Source organism: Leopardus geoffroyi, chromosome E3 (assembly GCF_018350155.1).
Source record: "Leopardus geoffroyi isolate Oge1 chromosome E3, O.geoffroyi_Oge1_pat1.0, whole genome shotgun sequence".
Classification (NCBI taxonomy): Eukaryota; Metazoa; Chordata; class Mammalia; order Carnivora; family Felidae; genus Leopardus; species Leopardus geoffroyi.
Window position 1 is genome coordinate 27,609,071 of NC_059340.1, and position 25,646 is coordinate 27,634,716.

The 25,646-nt window shown below is 44.6% G+C and overlaps 1 long non-coding RNA gene across 2 annotated transcripts in view; it reads left to right on the top strand.

Moving 5' to 3' along the window:
- The window catches only part of LOC123588855, a 120,974-nt gene that overhangs the window by 80,807 nt on the left and 14,521 nt on the right, over positions 1–25,646 (top strand). The window contains exon 3 of one of the 2 annotated variants that reach the window (XR_006708038.1): positions 15,837–15,993. The exons of the other annotated variant lie outside the window; for it this stretch is intronic. This is a non-coding gene — a long non-coding RNA (uncharacterized LOC123588855). The remainder of the gene's footprint in view (positions 1–15,836; positions 15,994–25,646) is intronic. 2 annotated transcript variants of the gene reach the window in all.

Sequence of the window (25,646 nt, forward strand, 5' to 3'; positions counted from 1 at the left end):
GTCTTCCTTAAAGCCAGGCTACCATCTGGACCTTTCATGGAAGCCACTTAAAGTCCTTGTTTTGCTTAAGCTACAGTGGGCTGAGTTTCTGTCACTTGCAACCCAACGAATTCTGAGGATTCAGTCTCTCTGGAGAACCATGAGAAGCCACTTTACTCTGCTGATGGAAGGGGAACCTGGTCTGAGGACATCTTTCACCCCAGACCTATTGGTCTTCCTAATAATGGGCAACAGTTTTGTATGTGGACAGTTCCATGCAGTCCCTAAATCATCCAGTTAGCCTAGATGTATTCCGAGAGGCTGGGTGACACCGAGATGTACAATGTGGAACTTTACCAGGCGTGATGCTCTGGGGGTGGTTGAAAGAAAGCAAGTATGTCATGAGTATGAAGGGCTTGGGCCAGGAAACTAGCCTGGTATGAAAGGGATATGCTGCAGATGACGTTCTAGGAGCCTGACCTAAATGCAGATGTGAGAGTGGAGCTATGACAAGTGTCCACAGAACGTCACTAACTTTTACTGACAGTTTACCATGAACCAGGCAGTGTCCTAAATGCTTTACATGCAATGTATTTAATCCCCTCCACAATGCCATCATTTATGTGGTTTATTCTCTCCATTTTACAGGTAAGGAAACTGAGGCATCGAGAGGTAAAGTGATTTGGTCAACCAGAGCCAGGATTTAAACTCCTGTCTGTCTGACTAGTGGGTGGTGACGTTGGGTTCTGGACTTCATATAGGGCTTTGGTTAATGGCTAGGGGACATGGAAGAGGAGACAGTGTCTAGCCTCCCAAGGTCCCAGGGCTGCTAAAACTAAGCTTTTGGTCAGAGACTCAACTCTATAGGGGAAGACCCTGATCCAGTAGGGAAGTGAGGATAATAGGGAAACTGAGCCAGGAGCCTGAGACCGAAGCCAACTCAATAGGGGTTGGTTGAGAGGACTGGCCTGGAGGGTCAACAGACATCTAGGGGCTTGTGGCCAAAGATGGACACAAGGCACCAAAATGAACTCCTGGCCTCCTGCCAGACATTGTTTAGGGTTGGCTCAGGGCTGGGAGTCTGATGACAGAGATTGACAGAAAAAGGGAAAGAAAGTCTTCCAGAGTTCTGAGGTTTAAAAAAAAATGCCTTTTACTCATTGAATATTGCTTACAAATTAATCATTATTAATCCTGGCCACTACTGGACGAGGTTCTTCTTCACACACCATGATCTGAGATTCAGATAGTCTGAGTTGTCTAGGATCACACAGGAGCTGAGCTGAGCTGGCATTAGCTTGATCTGCTTTAACATAAAGATCTTTCTATGGCGCCAGACTAAGTCTACATCTCCTCAAATTAAAAGCTCTGGGGGCGCCTGGGTGGCGCAGTCGGTTAAGCGTCCGACTTCAGCCAGGTCACGATCTCGCGGTCCGTGAGTTCGAGCCCCGCGTCGGGCTCTGGGCTGATGGCTCAGAGCATGGAGCCTGTTTCCGATTCTGTGTCTCCCTCTCTCTCTGCCCCTCCCCCGTTCATGCTCTGTCTCTCTCTGTCCCAAAAATAAATAAACGTTGAAAAAAAATTTTTTTTTTTAAATTAAAAGCTCTGAATGGGTCATCAGCTCCAAAAATATGAATCATACAGATGGTGCACATGGAGATCCATGCAAGGCAGGGTTCTAAGCTCAGATTATTTCATTTCATGCCTAGAACAATGCTAGGATGTTTCTTTCACTAAGTATCATCACCACCACAGTGATCATTGCTATCTCTGTTTTACTATTGAGGAAACAGACTCAGAAAGATAACTTGACCTTGATTTGGCCAAGATCACAAAGCTTGCAAATGCAGAATCAGAATCTGAACCAAGGCAGCCTGCACTTTGAGACGTGCCCCAGCTTTTAACCAGGACACCTGCACCTACACTCTGTGCCTCAGTTTCTCCAGCTGTAAAAGTAAGTGGAGAGTTAAGAATGCCCCCCCCCCTTCTAAAGTTATCGGGAGAACAACACAAACTAAAATGTACAAAGGGCTCACAAGAGTGCTTTTACTATGGTTATTTCCATTTTTGCATTACCCTGTCCAAAAGGACACTTCACCCTTTCCCACGGCAAATCCTCGATGCTCAAGTATGCCGCGAGAAAGGCACGATGGTTGCATGCACTGGGGCCTCTGAGGGTAATCCTGAGGCAAGAGATAAAAAAAGCTCACTTGACATAACTTCATAAACCCATTTTAATCCAGACATTGATTTTCCTTTGGAATAATCCCCTTCCCGTTCACACGTGTGGTCCCTGCACATCTCTAATACAGACGTGAGTATTGATAACATTATTGAGATAAAACAGTTGCTTCTTTCTTGTTCCTTTTATTCATCGGTCACCCCGGGCCTGTCTTTGCCTTTTCATTCTGTTACCCAGCACCACTCACTAGAGAGCCTTCCTATTCCCTCACCAGCCTTAACTCAAGGTGAAGATTTCACATAACGACACCTGGTAAAATATGAGAGATTTAAGCAAATTCAACTGGAAATAATGTGAAAAAATATTATTTGCCCCAGACACGTGCCTCTCTTTTGATCTGCCTTGTCCAGGATACATTTTTTTAAAAATGCTCCTTTGATAGCAAGAAGCAAGCAGATGTTGAAAGGAAACCTCACATCTTTGTTGGGAAATAATTAGTCTGATCGAGTTGCTTGCTTTCTGATGGACAAAGGAGTCTTTAAAGAAAATCATTTGTGTTTTCTGAGCCCCTTTTGACAACACAGCTTTCTTAGGTTTGGGCTTCTCATTGAGAGTTTGGGGAATGGAAAATTTTCCTGAATAAGAAATCAGAAAGCTTGACCTACACATTTACCTCTCTCTTAACATGACAACAATTGGCAATTACTTTTTGATCCAAAGTATGAGGATGAATATGGAGAGGTAGGGGGAGTCATTCTCCTTACCAGACTCAGGCTCGCATCAGCCTGGCACCTGAAGCCAATTTTCTTTTTTTCAGTCCCCAAGATTCAACATTATCTATAGTTGGAAATACCTACATTAGCTGCAGCTGGGGGTGGGGGTGGGGGAACCCGTTGGCAAATTCATGAATCAGCCTTTCTTTTATTCTCTTGTGGAAGGTATCTCTTCTGTTGGATCAAGGGTGATTTGGAATCTTGGGTAAGCATGCCGTGGAAGTTGCTTCAGCCAGCCCGTCTATGATGAAGTGTGGGCATCTGCACATGGTTCCAGGGTCTCAGAGACACCGATGGCTCTCATGATGACAGAACATTATGTTTGATGCATGATCATGGTGGTCTGCTGGTCTGGGTTGGAGAGACAGACTCTGAAATCCATCAGACCTGTGTTCAGACCCTGCTTGCTCTGTGCCTTGGAACTGATTGCTTATGTTCTCTGATATTTAGTGTTCTTGCCTGTAAAACAGGAAAATAGGAATACCTATTAGGAATACCTATTAGGAATACTAATATCTTGCAGAGCAGACTTTCTCAACCTTGGCACTATTGATATTTTGGGCCAGGTAATTATTTCCCCTAGGGTGGGGGTGGGGGTAGGGGGGCTGTCCCATCCCTGGGCTCTACCCACTAGATGCCAGTATCACAATCTCTTTACCCCCAACTCCAGTTTTGACAACCAAAAATGTCTCCAGACATTGTCAAATGTCTCCAGGGAGGACAGGCTCTTCTCCCTCTCCTCACTGAGAACTTATGCAGTGGAGCCATTCTCAAAGTGGAATGAAATGACCCCTATAAAGCTCCCACACACTGCTTAGTAGATACCACAAAGTAAGTGCTCAACAAACATTAGTTACTAATATATTAATAAAACTGCAAATAGAAACCTAACACAATGTTCTTTTTCCCCTTGAAGATTCTTAGGGAATCCCTGGCTCTCTAGGGTCCCCAAATTCTCCAGTATTAGATAGGAATTCCCCAGCTGCCTCACCTACCACTGGAAACATATTTTGGTTCCTGGCAAAGCCACCAGCTGCTGGGAGCAGAGAAATAGATTCTCAGGTAGTTATGTGAATGAGTGTTGTCATCTCAACTTGGTCCAAAGGAATTAAAAAGAACTCTAGAAAAGGGTAGTGAAAGGAGAAAATAGATTCTCCATGAGTGGTGACAGCATCACTGAAGATCTGAGTTACTGGAAGCATCCATGCATTGGTGACAGAGCTACCCCTCAGTGGTTGGAGGGGAAATGGAGGCAGTGGTTTGGATTGCAGAGGGCGAAACAGGTAATCAGCTTTCCACTTCTGTATTTTAGTTTCAGCTTCCTCCCTCAGTTGGTGGACTGCTCAAAATAGTTAACATTGTTTGACTGCAGCTACGGGACTGAACTGTGTCCCACTAAAATCCGTGTGTAGAAGCTCTAACCCCCAGTAAGACAGTATTTGGAGATAGGGCCTTCAGATAGGTAATCAAGGTTAAATGAGATCATAAGAGTAGGACCATAATCTGATTAATAGGACTTTTGTCTTATGAGAAGAGGAAGAGACACCCAGCTCCCACTCTGTGCGTGGAGGGAAGGCCAGATGCACACATCGTGAGAAGGTGGCGGTCTGCAGGCCAGGAAGAGAGGTCTCACCAGAAACCGAATTCTCCAGCACTTTGATGAACTCCTAGGCTCTAAAACTGTGAGGAAATTAATGTCTGTTGATCTGCCACCCAGTCTGTGTGGTATCTTGTTAGGGAGCCTGAGCTATAGTACAAATACTTACCACGTGCCTGGCCTAATTGCTCATTTCATTCCCAGAACAAACTTTAGAGGTGGGTACTCCTCTCTCCAGTCCCCTCTCACCCCTCCCCCCTTTTTATAGAAGAGGAAATAAATTCAGAGGGGTCAAAAACTTGCCTAGTGTCACACAGCTAGAAAATGAACTGCTAGGACTTGAATCCAGGCCCGTCCATCTTCAGAGTCCAGGTCCTTAACCACCAAGCTATCTGAACATGGGTTGTACAAGCCCCACACTACCACTTAGAAAATGTTTACATTGCACCAGCCCTGGTGTAAAGGCTTTAAACGCATTAGCTCTTTTAATCCGCAGCACAATCCTATGAGGAGGCCCCTTTACTATGCCCGTTTTACATATGAGGAAACCAAGGGAGGCTTGCAGGGCCACAGCTTAACCTAATGGCTCCCCAGCCTGGTTTGTGGTTGCTACAGGGAACTCTAGCTACATCCTGCTTTGGAATTTCTGGGCAGGGAGAAATGGGCTGATTCTTGGTTTTTAGATGTCATAGGAACAGTTGGCTTTTATTGTCTCTATAGTTATAATCCTACCAAGGATTCTGAGGATGAGTGGCAGGGAGAACACTGAGGGTGAAGGACTCAGGAAGCCTTGAGCAGGGGTGAGTTCACTCCAGGGCAAGAGTCAGCAAATGCTATTAGTAGCTACACGGTGGCTTCTCAGGAATCTGCATATATGCAAATTAAAGCAGAGGCCTTAGCCGAAGGAAGGGGAGTGAACTCTGTCACCCCCACCTCATTCCAAGTTATGTCTTTTTCCAGCTGGGGGCTTAGCAAAAAATTGCCTCTCCCTCCTTCACATCTCTCCAAGGACAATGGATAATAATAATTCAAAGCAGAGCAAAAGAGCCTATATTTGCATGGTGCAAATCTCCATGTGTTCTGAAGTTGCTGGATTTTACCTTCAAATCACCATGGGTGGCAGATGCTTTCTGACAGATAAAGTCAAGACACAGAAGTCAGGACACTGGACCTCAGACTCACTGTATTTTCCCCAGGTGCTACCATTTGGCTGGTGGTAGTGCTGTGGCATTGTGGCATCTCATCATGGTTAAGGGCAGGAGTTTGGAGACAGGCAGACCTAGCCTTGAATCCTAAATTCATCTGTCTGACTTTGGATACATTACCTGACCTCTTTGAAGGTGCTTTTTTTTTTTAAGAGGAAATGAAGATGGAGATAATAATGATCTCCCAGGGTCAGTCACATACTATTTGAGGTTATATACGGAAAGTGTAGTACTTGGCACATGATAGATGTTTAATGGTTGTTTTCTTTGTTCTCAGTGGTTGAGAACTTTCCAGAAGGTATGAAATTAGTGCTTTTTTTCAATACTTTTGAACTTTGGGCATTTCCAGATTATAGGGTTTTCTGAGCGATCTTGGGAATCACCCTTAATTTGTCTGGGACTTCCCTTGGGTAGGGAAGATGACATAGTTCCCAACTAGGCAGTATTTGATGTTGGCCCACAATTTTCATGGCCCAGAGTCAACATAGCATATTGTTTATGAACCCTAGGCTTGAAGGAGACTCCAGTCCCCACTCAGTACCTGCTAGTTGTACAACTATAGGCATATGTTTTTTTGGGTTGTTGTGAGAAGTCAATGGGCTGAGGCATATGATACACTTAGCATGACTGGCACACAGTAACTGGGTGGGGCTGGCTCAGTCTTCCCACCAACCCCTCCATCCATTCTAATTTCCTCCCAGTGGAGGTGGTTATAAGTAGCCCCACACATGGGTTGGATTTCCTTTCTCTTCCTCGTTCTCTTCCCTATTGGGGAAGGACTAAAAACGTCCATTGGTTTTCCTGAAATGACCCACCATGGTTGCTGTGCTCACCTGGGTTGTATCAATATTCATCCTTCCTTTCATTCACCTTCCTCCTTTCCTTGGAAAGGAATTTTACATCAAACAGTAAGGACTTCTTCTCCAAAGCCACAGCTCTGATGCATGGGAAAAATTTAGGATTTTTTTTTTTTTTTTTTTTTTTTTTTTTTGGCTTTTGAGCCACTTTATGATGGCTAAGACACTTAGACTTCCCCCAAGTTTAGTTACACTCATGATATCAGCATGGGATCTGGTGTCAAGAAATTGGGGATTCTAGGGCTACATTTGCCTCTTGCAGTGGGTAAGTTGAGGAGGGCATCCCTTTCCACGCTGAACCTCAGTTTTGACATTCCCATGGAGCTGAAAGACAAGACAATGTCTAAAATCCATGCTCCCTTGGGTATTCTGTGTTTCTGCCATTCCTGTGATAACCGGGGATAAAGTTGATCATTCTCTAGACCCAGGATGATGAAGCACTCACACCATATCCTGTGTATCATCCACTTCCCTGCCCTGCTTCTGATTAGAAAGATTTATGACAGGGGCGCCTGGGTGGCGCAGTCGGTTAAGCGTCCGACTTCAGCCAGGTCACGATCTCGCGGTCCGTGAGTTTGAGCCCCGCATCGGGCTCTGGGCTGATGGCTCAGAGCCTGGAGCCTGTTTCCAATTCTGTGTCTCCCTCTCTCTGCCCCTCCCCTGTTCATGCTGTGTCTCTCTCTGTCCCAAAAATAAATAAACGTTGAAAAAAAAAAAATTAAAAAAAAAAAAAAGATTTATGACAAATGATGGTATGTTCTTCCCAAAACTCACTTTATTTACATCCGACCACATCCCTCACAGTGGATGATGGTGGTTAAGAGGAGGGGGTTTAGTGTTCAAATTCCGTTCCTGCCACTTACTAGCTATGAGACTAAGACCTGTTACTGCTTCACTATTCATGCATTCATCCACTCATTCCATAAGCAAATACTGAGAGATGCTGTTAGTGCTGTAGATACAATGACATGAAGGGCAGACCCCATCCCTGTCTTCAAAGGGTACAACCCAGTGCCAAAGACAGCATTAACAAAGAGTGACCTGTGCCAGGATATGGGAAGACTTGATGCCAGAAGGTCACATAGCAGAAACCCCTAATGCAGTCTGAGCAGTGTGGAAGGTCTGGGAAAGCTTCCCAGTGGAAGGAAACGGAAGAGAGCCATATGCCAGGCAAAGAAACTTGCATATATGGCAGCCAGGGGCTAGAGAGAGTGGGGTGCCTTAGACTCCAAATTAAACTGAGGAAAGTTCATATGGAAGAAAGTGGATATGGAGTGCGTGGCAGAGAGGAGAACAGCGAGAGCTGGGTCTAAAGAGATCATGAGGGTCAGGTCATGAAAGAGATTTGTAAACCATTTTAGGGAGGATAACCCTTAATCCTTAGAGCAACAGGAACCATGCAGACAATTGTAAGAAGGGGGTGACATGATCATATTTTTATTTTGAAAAAGTCAGCTGCACTGTGGAGAATGGTTTCTGTGGAAGGAGAGAAAAGGAAGAATGAACTGGAGGATGTACCAATAATCTAGGCAAGACACTGCTGGAACGAAGGCTCTCTTGGAGGTCCAGACTTGACAAGTGTTGTTTCTCTATGTATCCCAGGTGCTCAGGGCACAGCCTAGTGCACACTGGGCAATCAGACATCATTTGCTAGACCAGAGCATTGGCAGTGGGGATGGAGAGAGGTGTGTGGATTTGAGACCCAGTTTGTGGGCCAAAGGAGCAGAATTATTAATTGATTGTATGAGAGTTAAAAATGATTCCCGTTCTTCTGGCTTGGACAGCAGAGGAGGGGGGAGGAGAGAAGAGGCTAACATTCTTTGAGATGGAGAATCCTTAACCTCTCCAAGCCTCAGTTTTTCACCTGTGAAATGGGACCAATATCGCACGTTTCGCGAGTGTGTGCAGGGGGTGGCCTGGTGCCTGGTGCGTGCAAGGTGATCAGTGTGGCGGTCACGCATCCTCCATGCTTAGACCTCACCTCTCCAGAATGCAGGTCTCTTGAGGTTAAGAACGAAGAACCCACACATGTCCCCAGGTTCTCCAGGTTTGACGTCCCCACAGAGATGGTGGCTGCAACAGCAGCAGCCGCAGCAGCAGTGGCAGCACACGTGAAATTTGAACAGCCAGGAAATGAAACAAGCAACTGAGATTGCTAATTGGAGTTTATTTTCTAAAAATGAGCTGTGATTCCCAGTTCGGCTCAGTCACCTGCAAACCTGGTCCTTGATGAGCTATTCTGCTCTTTGCCGACTTGAAGGATTTCAGTGGACGCAGGAGTAGGTTTGTGGTGAGGCATTCTGCAGCGAAGGGGTATTTGGGGAGTGGGACACAGTGGGGAGCCTCAGAAAGGAAGTGAATTTGTTTTTCCTTCCAGGGAGGAGGAATCCTACCTGCTCTTGGGCAGGGTGGTGCCCTTGAGCTGGTTTCCTATGGAAAAGATGTAACTGCTGATGCCCGGAGAGGCTCAGAGGGTCCCACAGAGCCACCACCACCCTCTTTTCCTCCTGGCCACTCAGTGAATGGAGACCAAGCAACAACACCCCACCATGTAGCACACAGTCCCAGTACTGGGGTGACTGAGGTGAACAACACGCATCCCCTGCCTTTTGCAGGGGAAACAGCCCAGTAGACAGGTTGTAATTACAACCTCATTTGATGGGTGTACGTATTAGCTTCCTGGGGCTGCTTTAGCAGATGACCACACACCTGGATGGCTTAAAACAACAGAACTTTCTTCTCTCACAATCCTGGAGGCTAGACACTCAAAAGCAAAGGCGTCAGCCAGGCCATGCTCTCTCTTAACGCTCTAGAGGAAGGTCCTTCCTTGCCTCCTCCTAGCTTCTGATGTTACTAACAATTCTCAGCTCTTCTTGGATTGTAGACGCATCCCTCCACTCGCTGCCTCTTTCCTCACATGGTCTTCTCCCCCTGCATGCCTGTGTCTCTTCCCCTCTTCTTATGAGGACACCAGTCATTGGATTTAGAGTTCACCCTCCTTCAAGACGACCTCACCTTAACTCAGTTGCATGTGCAAAGACCCTATTTCTAAATAAGGTCATACTGACAGGTACCAGGGTTTAGGATTTGAGTGTATCTTTCTGTGGAGGCAAAACTCAACCCATGACAGTGTAAGTAAAGACCTGCTTGATATTGTCTATCAGAGTTCACCTTGTTACAAGTGCTGTGAGGAAGAACTCCCACAATGTAATCTGTCCTTCCTTCCTTCCTTCCTTCCTTCCTTCCTTCCTTCCTTCCTTCCCTTGTTCCTTTCCTCCTCCCTCCTTCCCATCTGTTATGTTTTCACTTCTTTCTTCCCCTTCCGTGTTTTGGGCAACACATACCTGTTGGTCGTCCTCTGTGTATTAGGTAGTGTGCTGAACACTGACGATGGAGAGGGGGCCAGAACAGACCAGGCTCTGACCTCTGAAGTTTGCAAGGCTGTGGGGGAAGAGACAGTAACAAAACAGTCACACAAATACATGAAAATGACAACAGGGATGACTGGGATAAGAGCCCTTCTGAATACTCAAGCTGACATCTTGAACAGACTTCCTGGGGAAGGCTAAGGTCATGATGATCAGTCTCTAAGCTATAGACTGTTGCTGTAGTTATGCCCCATAAACTTTACTGTCTCCTCTTCAAGGTACAGGAAAGGTCACATATTTACTAGGGACCATCTGCATGGAACATTCTGGCTAGAGAATGGGTATGAGGAAGGGACCTTCTATTAGCAGACTAAACACCGCTGTTACCCAAACCAAATCCCAAAAGCCGGGATTTGGAATGTGGATACAACCACGAGAGTGCCTTTGGAAGGAACTACTAGAACATAATGGTAAACTGACCATCACATTACAACCTGAGGCCAGGACATTATAAACGGTGTAGCAGCATCCTGGGTAGTGGAAACACCCACAAACCTCAGATTTCCCAGGGCCTGGGATTTCTCCAGATTTCTGGATTTCCCAGATTTCTCCCTGACCCTTGGGCAGCTATGGAGAAACCAAAAGGTTTGTGGCAAGGAATACGGTGCTAGGGTACATGGGATGTGGGAACAAATGACAGGTTTGGCTTAGTCAGGGGAGGTGGAGGGCTTCCTAGGAAGTGATGATTGCTCCCCATTTCTCAGGCCCATGAAAACAGCTGGTAATAAAAGGGGAGACTTTACCCATGCACATCACAACATGGGTGGATCTCTAGGAATTACACATAAAGGAGTTCATGTTGAATTATTTCAGTATATGAAATTCTAGAAAAGACAAATACAATCTGTAGTGATAGAAAACACTGAGGAGGGATTGTCTAGGAAGGAGCATGGGGAACTTTCGGGGGATATTGAAATGCTCTTTATCTTGATTATTGCGATAGCGACAAAGGTTGTATGTGTCAAAACTCACCAACATGTACTCTTAAAATGGGTGCATTTTATCAGAGGTAAAATATACCTCAATCAAATGGATCTTGAAATATGCAGGTCATATCCTTTCTTGTTTTAATCCTGGGGGTCAAAACCATAGTAGAAACAATCCCAATATTTCCCAAAGGTCATTTGATCTTGTATGGCATGATGTCAGAGGGGGGAAAGAATCCCTAGACAATCAGGATCAAACCCATCATTTTATACATGAAGAGATTGAACTCAGAGAGGGGTAGTGATGAGGCCAAAGGCACAGAGGTCAGAAGGATGTACTATAGGTTAGGAAAACCTGGATGGCTGGAAGGGGACAGAATGGCATGTTCTTAGGTGACCCAACCCACCACTGAGATTAGAGGAGTTAAATCTGAGGTCATCCAGCTCATCAGATTTGGGACTGACATCCTACATGTGGCCAGTTGCACGTCTGGAACACGAGCTAGCCATCCCCTTCTTTCTGTCCTTAGCCTTTCTGTGAAGCCTTCCATTGGCCCATTCAGACTGTCTGCCTCTCACAGCTCACCTACAATAGTCACACACCTAGTTTGCATTTATTTTTATCTCTCTTTACAGAGATTCTTCCACATCAGGTATGTCTTGATATAAATCTGTGGTCTCAGCAGTCTGGGTCTATTTGGGATCAGTTGGCACTCAGAAATCGGTTGGGGCTCAGCATCATGCAATGGAGGAAGTTACAAGCCAAGAATCATTGTGTAGAGCACAGTCCTTCAACTTGGTACATATCAGAATTAAAGTCTAGATTCCTGGGATGCATGTCCCATGATTTTGATTCACTGGGCTTGGATGGTGCCTGGGAATCTGCATTTGTATCCTGCACTCCAGGTGATTCTGATGTAGGCAGATTGAAGACAAGGTCCTCCAGGTAACCTCTGGATTAAACCAGGGAAAGAGAAAACTAGATTTGGGTTGTTGACTGGCCAGTGGACTCTCAATGTAACCCAAATTCAAAAGCAGATATTTTTTGTCCCTATGTCCAAAGTGAGGTAATGAGAAAGTAACAATTACAACAAGGGGCGTCTGGGTGGCTCCATCGGTTGAGCGTCTGACTTCAGCTCAGGTCATGATCTTGCAGTTCATAGGTTCAAGCCCTGCGTCAGGCTCTGTGCTCACAGCTCAGACCCTGGAGCCTGCTTTGGATTCTGTGTCTCCCTCTCTCTCTGCCCCTCCCCTGCTCATGCTCTCTCTCTCTCTCAAAAATAAATAAACATTAAAAAAATTAAAAAGCTTTATTGAGACATAATTCACATACCATATAAGTCATTCATTTAAAGTGTACAATTCACTGTTTTTAGTGTATTCACAGAATGTGCAACCATCACAACAATCAATACTAAAACATTTCCTTTATCTCCTCCCCCCAAGCCCCCATATGCCCCAGAGTCACTTTCCATTTCCTCTCAACACCCACTACCCCTAGGCAACCGCGAATCTACTTTGTCTCAATAGACTTGCCTATTCTGGGCATTTTGTATAAATGGAATCAAACAGTATATGGCCTTTTCCGACTGGCTTCTTACACCTGGCATAATGTTTTCAAGATTCATCCATGTTGTAGCACGCGTTGGTAATACTTCATGTCTTCTTATTGTCACATATTCCTAATAATGGATTTTAAAATGTTGGCATCTTATTTACTTACTTATCCATAAGTTTTCATTTTAATTCCAGAATAGTTAACATACAGTGTTATATTAGTTTCAGTAGCTAACATGTCTACGAGTGGAACATCTATCTTCCTTCTAGAAGAAGAGGCCTTATAGCAGCTTGAAAGGTCAGGTGCAGTCAAATAGGAATGTTACTCAAGGCTGGAGTGACTTTCCCACTGCCTTCCATGGTGTCCTAACCACACAAGAGGCCTCTACCTTCCCTCCTACTGGCCTCTGCTTGGGATGACGCACCCCCTGGTCGTGTGTAGTCCGTGCATCCTCTTATTCTAAACTCAAGTGTCTCTTTCCCTGGCTTTCTCCTCATTTTGACCTTCATTTTGACACATTACACCTCTTTCCTTTTTGTGTTGTGACGGGGAATGGGCTTCCTGTCTATGCTAATGATTTCTCCAAGAGAGAGCCTGAATCTTACTAATTTTTGTATTCCAGGTGCCTAAGATGTTCTTGGTGAGTATGAGGTGCTTGGTTGGTGTTTATCGAATGGATAAATGAGTGACTGAACACATGAATGGAAGAAACATACCCACTGAAGCCAGCGAGTGTGGTGTGTAAGCCATTTCTCCTGGCAGGTTTGAACCTGGCAGTTTTAGCTCCTCCTGTTTGAAACGACTTGTTTGAAAGCGAGTGGGAATGACAGTTGAAAGACTATTAAACTGCATAGGCATGAAGAACAGGGTTCTAAGAGTGGTTCCCTACGGGGGAGGGATCGGCAAGCCTGGCGGTGGCTCTCACTTACTTCTTCATTATAGACTTCGAGAGGAGAGAGTTGTGTGATAACAGGTGATTTGTACTCATCATTTTGAGGGAATTTTTTCTTTTTATAAAGAAGTACAAGAAGGAGCAGATGAATAAATACAAAATGCTGTTTTAGAGTTGAATCTGAGTACCAAGCTGGCTCTGGGTGACTTGGGGCAAATCGCTTTCCCCTCTGAGCCGTCTCCTCACTTGTGAAAGGAGACTGAGAAAGCCTGCCTCCTGGGTCCACCGTGAGGATTGAAAAGCACAGGGTCTGGCACACGGGGGACCCTTGACAAATGACAGCTATCGCTGCTATTATTAGCAATATTAGCAACACGCAGAAAAATGATAAACCAGGGAGTACAGAGGTCTCTGCCAATCTGGGACAGTCTTTGAAATCTAATTTTATTTATAGCCTGTCTGCTTATGCTGGGTAGCTTAACATATTGATTCTTTGAAAACCATGTGGCTTAACCCTGGCACAGAGGCTTTTTTAATAAACTCTGCTTATTGGGTGATTATGTGGAAGGCAGCTGCAGTGACCTCAGTGACCAAGTGAATCATTGTGGTAACAGTAGCTGCCATTTATTGAGCTCTTACTATGAGCCGCTTAGTCCTTAACACAGTTCCCACGAGATCTTATAATCCCCATTTTACAGATGGGAAAATGAGGTACAGACAGGTTAAATATTTAAGGCCATATATCTTGTAAGTGGCTTATCCAAGATTCAAACCCTGGTCTGCTGGGTCAAAGTTAGTGATCTTTTTGTTAGACCTGATGCCTCTCAAGTTGCAGATAATGTGGTATAAGAGAAAGAGAGTAGGGGAGAGGTGCCTCAGTGGCTCAGTAGGATAAGCAATAGACTCTGGATTTCAGCTCAGGTATTGACCTTACAGTGGTGAGATGGAACCCCTTGTCGGGCTCTGCACAGAGCGTGGAGCCTGCTTGGGGTTCTCTCTTTCCCTCTGTCTCTGCCCACTCAAAATAAATAAATAAACTTTCAAAAAGGGAGAGAAAGGAAGGGGGGGGAGAGATGATGCAAAGGGTCAGTGGGATCTGAAGAAAGATATATGGCTTCCCAGTTTTCTCATTGGATGGCTCGTGTCACGTGTAGTGGGTCCTGGAAGACTTGGAATGAAGCGTGGCGGCTTTTTGCTGCTGTCACTCATGCCAGGCGGTTCTGTGAACTCTGACCCAGAGTGCAGGCTGTGTGGGTAGGAGAGGTTGCCATGGAGACCTGAGGATGCTGAGCAAAGGACTACCAGCTGTCCCTCCGTATCCAGCCTTCCTTTCTTCCAGCATAAGATGATTGTTCATAGAGCATACGGTCACCTAGGAATAAAGACTGCATTTCCCAGTCTTCCTGGCAGCAATGTGTGGCCACGTGTCTAAGTTTTGGATGATGGGATATGAGTGGTAAATAAGGAAGGGGAAATAATTATTCACTGGACCCAGAATTCTAGTTTCCCTGCTTGAAAGTTGGTTTATGATCAAACTCTGCTGGACTCAAAATCAAAGCATATTTTTTTTTTTTAACATTTCTCTTTCTGAGTCATACCCATGGAAATGCCCAAACATAAGAATGAGGATGGTTCCTTTTTCTCCTGCCCCAGATGTCCATATACCTAACTTCCATTCAAAATTCATTTAAACCAATATACAGTGAGCATTTCCTGTGTGCCACATGCTGTACTTAGCCCTGGGGATATATCAGAGAACAAGACACAGACATTATTACCAAGCTGATACTCCAGAGGGGAGACTGACAAGCCAACAGTATAATACAGTACAAGGAACAGGAAAGCTGGAATGCAGGGGAGGTCCACAGAGGGACATTGAAGCTATTTTATGGGATTGGGGAGGGCTTCCTGGAAGATGTTTTACCTAAGATGAGACTGACCTATAGGAAAGAGTTGGCCAGGTGAATTGTGGAGAACGGAGGTTTTCAGAGGAAAGGCCAAGGAGGAGAGGGAGGGAAGCTCGGCACCTTTGGAAGGATATGGAGCCTGAGTGGAGGGCCAGGGTCAGATATTTCAGAGGTTTCTTGGTTATGCTTGGCATTTCAAACTCGTCCTGAGAGCAATGGGGAGTCACTGGAGGGTTCTTATATGGAAGTGATAATATCAGACATAATCTATAGAAACCTTCATTAGATGCAATGTGGAAGGGAGATTGGAGGTGGCCAAGCCTGGAAATGCAGACACCAGTTAGGTGGATATTTCAACATATGCATTGCATGCACACGTGCACACCCACACCCACCCCCCGCCCCCGCCCCCCCCACATAAACCCTTTACACCAAAAGTTTATGTGAGCACCAGACTATGCCTACCATCAGGGGCTGGAAAACAATGTCTTAAGCTATTCTATTCTCTGTGACTTTGCTTTCTCATCTGTAGGATGGGAACAACCACAAGTGGCCCCTCAGTGTCTCTTGGGATTTCCAAGAGAATGGAAATGTCACATGGTTGATGCCTTTCCAGCTCCGTGTGGATAAGTACAAAGAGCTGCTTCCAACCATCTCTTCATTTCCTCCAGTCCTTCAGTCTCCATCAGGTGAGGCATCTCTGGGACTTGCACATGGGGAAGGCATTCAGGTGGGGATGTGGATTGGAAGAACAGACAAGTTTTAATTGGATTCCCATTTAGTGTCAAAGTTGAAACGAGGGGTGGGGAGCTATGACAGTAAAATTTAGAAATTACAGAATTGGCTGGAGACTTGTGGGGAAGTGTAGGAATCCATCTTGCCTGGGACTCCTTTGAATGGATAATGAGGATGTGCTCATGTTCTTTTTTGTGGGGTCCCTGTGTGAGTTTGCCAGGGCTCCCATAGCACAGTGCCACAGACTGAGTGGCTTAAACATTGGGAATTTATTCTCTCACAATTCTGGAGGATAGAAGTCCAAGATCAAAGTGTCAGCTGCATTGGTTTCTCCTGAGACGTCTCTCCTTGGCTAATAGATGGCCGTCTTCTCCCTGGGTCTTCACGTGGTCCTCCCTGTGTGTGTGTCTGTGTCTTAATCTCCTCCTCCTAGAAGGACACTAGTCATACTGGATGAGGGCCCTGCTGAATGATCTCACTTTACCTTCATCACCTCTTTAAAAGCCCTGTCTCCAAATATATCACCTTCTGAGGTCTTGGGGCTTAAGACTCCAATATATGAATTTGGGGGTGGGAGGACACAATGCAACCCATAACAGTGCCCCGATGGCTTATTTATATAAGTGAGTATGAACAAACTGCCAGGAAACCCGAAGATTGAGAAATATCCTGCTGAAGTTTATCCCCAGACTGAGAGATCTTGACTGAAACAGATTTGCTGCCACCTGGATTGTGGCAACAGCCACATTTTGCTGTTCTTTATCTTGGCTCTAATGCGCTGCTGTACGAAAGGATCCGCACCCAGTTTTCTCTTTCTTTACCCCTTTGCTGAACGAGTTTTGCTATGGCGACCACTGGCCGGAAAGCGCTAGCCCAGGGAGTGGCAGGGCCAACCCGTGTTCTTCTCTGCTCACTTCTTGGACAGGCCCTGCTGTATGCCAGCTGCTGCATTAATCTCCAGAGTGCAGTTTATTGCTAATATTTTCCTCTGTGTGGGGGGCGGGGGGAAGGGGTGTGGCTGGGCAAAGTGGCACCTTCAAGAAAGCAGTCACATGGAAAATAGGATCCCCCCAAAGAGGGAAGCCACTCCTTCATCACTGATGAGGTCACATTTGGATTTTTGGTCCCATGCCGACCTGCACTCTGGTTATCTTGCAGCCGCTGGCTTCAGTGACACTTCCTCAGAGTTTTCAGTGGGGCTCCTCCTGCCGTCCCTGAAGTTGCAAACAGCGATCTGCAGACTTCACAGCCTTTTTACTCCCCTCAAGTCCTTTGAAGGAAGTTTCGTCCTCTGCCTCTTGGGGTTTGGAGTCTGGATCATTCACAGCCAACCCCTCTGATGTGTCCGGTGCAGGAGTTTAGCAGTAGGCAGGGGGGAGGCAGCAATGAAACAGGATTCACCCTTCAAAGGGGCGTGTGACCCAATGAGTCATCTGCCTGAGAGCCATCCTCCCTGTCCCTCAGGGCCCTGAGGATCTTTGGGAGGCAGCACCTGTGTGGAAGAGAGACGGGCCATGTAGAGCAGGGGGAGTTTGTTGAAGTCTCCTGGTGTAAGCCAGATCCTTGTTGTGTGGTCCCCAGCATCCTGATGTCTGTGGAATCTGCATCGAATGCCAGGATCTCCTTTGAGGGTCTTATGTTTGCCCATTGGTATGTTGGCGGCCAGCATTGTGCAAAGGTTGCCCAGCCAGCAGTCCCTCCGCCGAGGTTTAGTTAGCATGCACGGCCGTAAGCACTCCTGTGGCTTCCAGGGAGTCAATCAGAAGCAAACTGTGTGCTCAGAAGCGAACTGAAACCTTGTTCCTTCTCCCTCTTATCCTTGGGAAACCAGGTGTGGAGGTTTCTTCTCCCCATGGAAGACAGTTTAGGTCCTGGTCTGCTTTTCCACTTCCCAGCTGGCCCCATTTGGATATTTCTACCATGCCTTTTTGTTCATTCATTCATTCATTCATTCATTCCACAAATATTTATGTGAGCATCAGTGGTGTTCTAAGCACAGCTTAGTCGTACTGTGATGTGAGGCTTAACTTTATGCATCAACTTGACTGGGCCATGGGCTGCCCGGATATTCAGCCAAACATTGTTCTGGTTATGTGTGTGAGAGTGTTTCCAGATGAGAATAACGTTTGACTCCATGGACAGAGTAAAACAGATTGCTCTCCTCAGTGTGGGTGGGCCTCATCTAATCGGTTGAAAACCTAAACAGGGCAAAGAGGCTTGAGCTTCCTATAAGTGAGAGAGAAATCCTCCTGCCTGGCTGCCTTCAAGCTGGGACATTAGCCTTCTGCCTTTGGTCTCAGACTCACCCTGGAACTCACTCCACAGGCTCTCCTGGGTGTACAGCTTGCCAACTGCAGATCCTGGGACTTCTACCGGTTCTGCTTCTCTGAAGAACCCAGACTAATACATCTGGGAACCCAGAAGTGAGATAAACCAAGCCTCCACCTTTGGGTGTGGGGATGGAGTAGGGGAGGTCTCTGCACCTGGTTTGTCGTTATCAGGACAAATTTGCACAGCACTTTTAGTCACATAATAGTCTCTAACTGGAAAAACAATTCCCTGCACACACTACCTCCCTGCCCCGTCCTCCACCTCCCAGAACTCTGGGATGGGAAAGGGGGTCTGAGGTATGGAGACATATCTTTATACTGTTTCTCTTCTTCTTAAAGAAGGGATTCTTGGGGCATCTGGGTGGCTCAGTTGGTTGAGCATCCAACTTCGGCTCAGGTCATGATCAGGTTCATGAGTTAGAACCCCACATCAGGCTGGCCGCTGTCAACCTGTCAGCACAGAGATTGCTTCAGATTCTCTATCCCCCTCTCTCTGCCCTTCCCCCCTTGTGCTGTCCAAAAAAATAAATATAAAAACAGAAGGGGTTCTTTTTTTTTTAATTATTTATTTTGAGAGACAGGGAGAGAGAGAAAGAGAGAGAGAGAGAGAGACAGACCCCCAAGCAGGCTCCAAGCTCAGCACATGGAGCTTGACACAGGTCTAGATCCCACACTTGTGAGATCATGACCTGAGCCAAAGAGAAGAGTCAGACCAACTGAGCCATCCAGGTGCCCCAAAGAAGGGATTCTTAATCTGTTTTGTGCCAGGGACCCCTTTGGCAATCTTATAAGCCCTTCTCAGAATAATGTATTAAAATACATAACATAAAATACATAGGGATATGAAGAAAACCAATAAACAGTTCTCAAAGAATTTTACAAATTGTGACATAATAACACATGCACTTCCTTTGTTAATGTGTTACATAACACGATTTAGCAGTGGGTTTAATAACAACTGTGATTTTATTTTATTTTTTAAATTAAGTTTATTTATTTTGAGAGAGAGAGAGAGAGCAGGGGAAGGGCAGAGAGGAAAGGAGAGAGAGGATCCCAAGCAGGCTCCGTGCTGTCAGCACAGAGCCAGATGTGGGGCTTCAACTCACAAACAGCGAAATCATGACCTGAGCTGAAATCCAGAGTCAGGGGCTTAAATGACTGAGCCACCCAGGCACTCCAATAACAACTGTGATTTTAAAGTACTGATGAGCATAAGTTATATTTTGAAGTAACTGTAATACCTGGGATGTGATAGGAAAATAGCCATGATCTGTTGATCACCAAGGTCCAAATACTACAAATAGTATAGCAGTTTATCGCCCACTGTCTTGGTTTGCCAGGGCTGCCTTAATAAAGTACCATAAATTGGACAACTGGGACAACAGAAATTTACTTTCTTTTTGTCCTGGAGGTTGGAAGTCTAAGACCAAGGTGTTGGCAAAGGCATGCTTCCATTGAGGATGCTAGAAAGTGTCCAAGATGGTATGATAATCTACAGATACATCTTGCATACAGGAAAGAGAAGTGGAGTTGTACTTGTGAAAAAAAAGTAGACAAGAAATAAACTCTTTAACCCATACTCTCTTACTTGGGTCTTACTTTTTCCTCGCTGGCCTATGGAGCATCTCTCCACTCCTTCTCCGACAAGCAGTAAGCAATTTCAATGACCCAGTTTTCTAGCCCTGAAACCACCCTTCTTAGGAATATATGGTGAATAGGAACTACTTTTTTTTTTTTTTAATGTGAAAGTCAAATGTTATCATGTCACCCCCGCCCGCCCCCCCCCCCCCCCGCCACTACTCCTTCGATGACCTTTGCTTTGCTTTCAAAATGCTTAAAGTGGCATCTGAGGCCCCACACAACTGGCCCTGCCCACCTCCCTGGCAACATCTCACTCTCCGCTCACCCCCGCAACAGTCGGGCCACCCACTTTCTCTCAGGTCATTGAACACACCTATCTCCCTTCTGCCCCCAGCTTTAGCTCATGCTATTGTTCCACTGTTGATTCAGAAATGCCAAGGATTTCTGTTAAGATGTGGGGGGTGGGGAATGTGCCTTTCTTGCTTCTGTGAATTCACAAGAAGCAAGATAGTGTGAAAACTCGGGTGTTTAGAGACCCATGGAAGACACATTTTCTGGGGGTAAGAATTCAGTTAAACTAAAACATTGTGTTTTTGAATGAAGATACCAGTTTCCTTTCTTTGCACCTTCAACTGGGTTTAAAACTTACATTATAGTGTGTGTGTATGTGTTGCATGTACTACTTGGTAAAAACTCTTTCTTACAGACTTGGAATAATTAATTTCCCACATGTGCAAACTGCTAGAATAATCATCTAACTGTGCTCTGTAAACCAGGGTCCGAAATGTTACCTGAGACATGAACATTCCCATGAGGTGGAATTTGACTTATTCTGTGTAAGCGGAGTGTGTGTACCTGAGACAGGGACAGAGACAGAGACACTTTAACCTAAAGGAGCATTTCCTGTATTTTGTTCATGTGTTTACTGCCACTAAGATTTCTGCTACATTCTGGGCCCCTGGGTGGTTCAGTTGGTTAAGCATCCGACTTTGGCTGAGGTCATGATCTCACGAGCCCCATGTCGAGTTCTGTGCTGACAGCTCAGAGCGTGGAGCCTGCTTCAAATTCTGTGTCTCCTTCTGTCTCTGCCCCTCCCCCACTCGTGCTCTGTCTCTTTCTCTTTCAAAAATAAATGTTAAAAAAAATTTTTTAAAAAGATTTCTTCTACATTCAACTACCATCTGTACTTAGTTCCTTATAGGGATTCACTATATTTTCATAACATTTTTTCTTTAAATTAACCCACTTTTTATAAACTTAGCTTCTACCTAAAAGAATATCAAACAAGCCACAAACAAGGAGAAAATAATTTCAAAACATGTATTTCATAACAGTCTAGCATCCAAAATATACAATGAACTCTTAAAGCTCAACAGTAAGAAAACAACCCAATTTTAAAAAAGGGCAAAAGTCCTGAACAGGCACCTCAGATTACAAATTGAAAATAAACATTTGAAAAGATGCTCATTATCATCTGTCATTAGGGAAATCAAAATTAAAAATAACAATGAGACAATATCATATACACTTGCTTGCTATAGACTGAATGTTTGTGTCCCCTCCCCCCACAACTTCATAGCAAGGCTCCCACAGTATTGTGAGATTTACCTCCAGGAACTTGACCAGTTTCTCACAATAAACATTGGAGAAAAATCCCCCGTGCTTTTAATGGGGGAGGGGGGGCAAGGTCGGGGTGCAGGGCATGGAAGGGAACCATTTCAAAATATGCCAGAACACTCTATTCTTACAAAATTTGCCCTCTCAGGAGAAACTAGTTAGCCAGAATCTAACCTCTGGGGTTTTTTCAGAACATAACTAACCCCAGGAAAGGGAAATACCCAACTCCAAATACCCACTCCAATAGACTCCCATGGGAGAAAGGGCAATACCCCTTAGGTGGCAGGATTGTGGTAGAACCCCACCCTAATGAATGTGGTGAAAATCTCAAGACAAAGGAAGACAACCTGGCTGTGTGCACATGTGCGATGTTCTTCCCAACTCTGTAACCTAGACTGCCCATTCAGTCTGTATGTTACCATATATGGGAGACAAAGGAGCAAAAAATGTACAAAAGGCAACCTCCCACTGCACTCGGGGCTCAGCCTTTTGGGTCTTAGCTCACTGAGCCTGTGCTGGCACGAATAAAGCTGCTTCATGGAAAGAAAAGCCTTGGTGTCCTGACTCTCTGTGTGACTCACTGCTACAGGATTTCTTGATTGCTGTGGCTTTATAGTAAGTTTTGAAATAGGTCACTGTCAGTTCAGTGTTGTTTTCCTTCAGTGTTGTGTTGGCTATCCTGGGTCTTTCATCTCTTCATAAAAACTTTAAAAATAGTTTGTCAATATTCACCAAATAACTTGCCAGAACTTTGGCATTGCATTGGATCTCTAGATCAAATTGGGAAGAACTGACACCTTGGCAATGTTGAATCTATCCATGAACAGGGAATCTCTCTCCATTTATTTAGTTCATTGATTTCTTTCATCGGAGTTTTATCATTTTCCTCAAAGATCATGTGCATATTCTATTTGATTTATACCATAGTATTTCATTTGGGGGAGTGCTACTTGTAAATGGTGTGGTGTGGTGTGTGTGTGGTGTGGTGTGTGTGTGTTTAGGTAGACTTCACACCCAGTACAGAGCCCAACATGGGGCTTGAACTTATGACCCTGAGAGCAAGACCTGAGCTGAGATCAAGAGTCTGATGCTTAACTGACTGATCCACCCAGGGGCCCCTCTTTTCCTTTTTTTTTAAATGGTGTTGTGTTTTTTATTTCAAATTCCACTTGTTCCTTGTTGGTATGTAAGAAAATGATTAATTGTTGTATATTAATCTTGTATCCTGAAACACTGCCATAATCACTTATTGCAAGAGTTTTTGTTGTCTTGTTTTGTTATAGATTCTTTCACATTTTCTATATACATGATCCTGTCATCTGAGGACAAAAACAGTTTTATTTCTTCCTTTTGAAGCTGTATACATTTTATTTCCTTTTCTTGCCTTATTACATTATCTAGACCTTCCAGTATAATATTGAAAAGCAATGGTAGGAGAAGATAAACTTGCCTAATTCCTTATCTTAGTGGGAAAGATTCAAGTTTCTCACCATTAAGTATGATGTTAGCAGTAGGGTTTTTTTGTGGGGGTGGGGGGGGGGGTTTTAAATCAACCTGAAGGAATCCCTCTCTAAAACTAATTTAGTAAGAGTTTTTATCACGAATGGGTATTGAATTTTGCCAAATACTTTTTCTGTATCGTATGATCACACGATTTTTCTTAGTTGGTTGATGTAATGGATTACATTAATTTTATTTTATTACATAGTTGATTTTTGTCTGTTGAGCCAGTCTTACCTACCTGGGATAAATGGCACTTGGTCATGCTATATAATTTTTATGCATTTTTGGATTTAATTTGCTAATATTTTGTTAAGGATTTTTGTGTAAGAGATATTGGCATATGTTCATGACAGACATTGGTCTGTAGTTTCCTTATAATGTCTTTATCTGGTTTTGGTTTTAGGGTAATGCCTGCCTCATAGAATGAGTTAGGATGTACCTCTCAGATTCTATCTTCTGAAAAAGATTGCGGAGAGTTGGTATAATTTCTTTTTTAAGTAGTTGGTGCTTTCTGTTTTGGAAGATTATTATTGATTCACATTCTTTAATAAATGTAGGCTTCCCCTCCCCTCTCTTTTTAAGCAGTGGACTCTTCTTTTTTCCCCAAATAAAGTCTTTCTAAGCAGGCAGACAGGCTAGGGCAGAACTACCTGGGCTGAGATTGGGGGAGGGCACCTAAAATTTTTTCTGGTCATCTTCCCTTTCCACCTTCTTTTTCATGACCCCCTCCCCTTAACTCGGATGACACCATAGAATCCTGTTGCTCTAAGGAACACAGCTGAGATACCACTGGTCTAAAAGTCAGCATAACTGAAAGGAGTGCACGATGCTCTGATTCCCACTCAAAGACTCTGACAGCTGTGGACGAGCCTGGAGACTCCCCTGCCCCTCAGTTCTGTCCCCTAACTGGCACTCTCAAGCCCTGTCTCGCAAGATGTGGTAAGGATAAGAGACTAAGATGGATGCAAAGGTCCATATATCTTTGGAAGAATTTGGGGACACAGTTATTTCAGGCTGAAAAGATCCAGGTTTTGTTTTGTTTTGTTTTGTTTTGTTTTGTTTTGTTTTTAGTGTAGTGACTGTAGTAATCAGTTTATTACACAGATTAATCATTCTTTTTAAAAGTTTGTTAATGTTTATTTTCAAAAGAGTGAGAGAGAGCATGAGCAGAGGAGGGGCAGAGAGAGAGAGAGAAGCAGACACAGAATCTGCAGCAGGCTCCAGGCTCCAAGCTGTCCGCACAGAGCCCCACGGAGGGCTCAAACCCATGAACCGGGAGATCATGACCTGAGCTGAAGTCAGACGCTTAACTGACTGAGCCACCCAGCCGCCCCAAGGTTAATTATCCTTGAACATACAAGCTCCAGGGGAGCAATTGGGTCTTTAAATATACGCAAGTATTTCCATCAAATGAATTTTCACTCTTACATCCACATAGACTTAAGCAGTTAAAAACACAAGAAAAGTAAGAGCTATTAGCTATGTATTAACTGAGAAACCACATACAAACTAAAGAATGTGGAAGACAGGAAGGGGATAAAAGGACAAAGGTTTAGGGTGGGGAAGTGCAAAAGATGTGGGAACAAAGGCCATGACACTTTAGATGCTAATAGCTCCAATCCATCTGAATGTTGGCCGGTTAAACTTAGACCTTAAAATGCAGGATGTGAATGGATTTTAATCTGTTTGGTCATTACTTTCACCTAAGATGGGGGTCCTTCGAAATAAAATGAATACAGAAACAGCTTCATGTTCTTCACCTTGCTCGAGAAGATCCAGATTTAATGCTTTAATGCACACTGCTGGTGGGAGTGGAAACTTGTGCAACACTGTGGAGAGCGCTTTGGTAGTATGGGGTCAAGCTGAATCTGCAACTGACCCTCTGACCTGGCGATGACACTTTATTTTATATATTTATTTACTTTAAGAGAGAGAGACAGAGAAAGGGAAAGCACGAGTGGGGGAGGGGCAAAGAGGGAAGGAGAGAGAGAGAGAGAGAGAGAGAGAGAGAGAGAGAGAGAGAGAGAATCCCAAGCAGGCTCCACGCTGTCAGCACAGAGCCCAATGCAGGGCTTGAACCTCTGAACAGGGAGATCGTGACCTGAGCCAAAGTTGGATGCTTAACTGACTGAGCCACCCAGGCACCTGAGTTTATAAGTACATATAGGTAATAAATCACAAAAGCATGGACTAGAAGGGACACGTACATACCAAGTTCATAATAATGGGCAGGGGAGGTGTCCTAGGTAAGAGAACACAGGGATTAGGGTTGCTACACACACACACACACTTATACGAATCTGATAACTTTTCTCAACTTTGGTGACTACATAGTTATATTTATATAGTTCTTTGTACTTTCTGCATGTAAAGTTTCTTTAAAAAGTAAAATGCATTTATTTCCATCTTGCTAAAATCCACTTATCAAACAATTCTATAGCCCTTACTATGTATGGCTTTGCAAATATTAATACTTCAAACCTCATAATAATCTGAAGAGGTACTATTTTAAAAGGGAGGAAAGGGATGCACAGAGAGGGCAAGCCACTCACCTAGGATAAAACAGGGAGTGACAG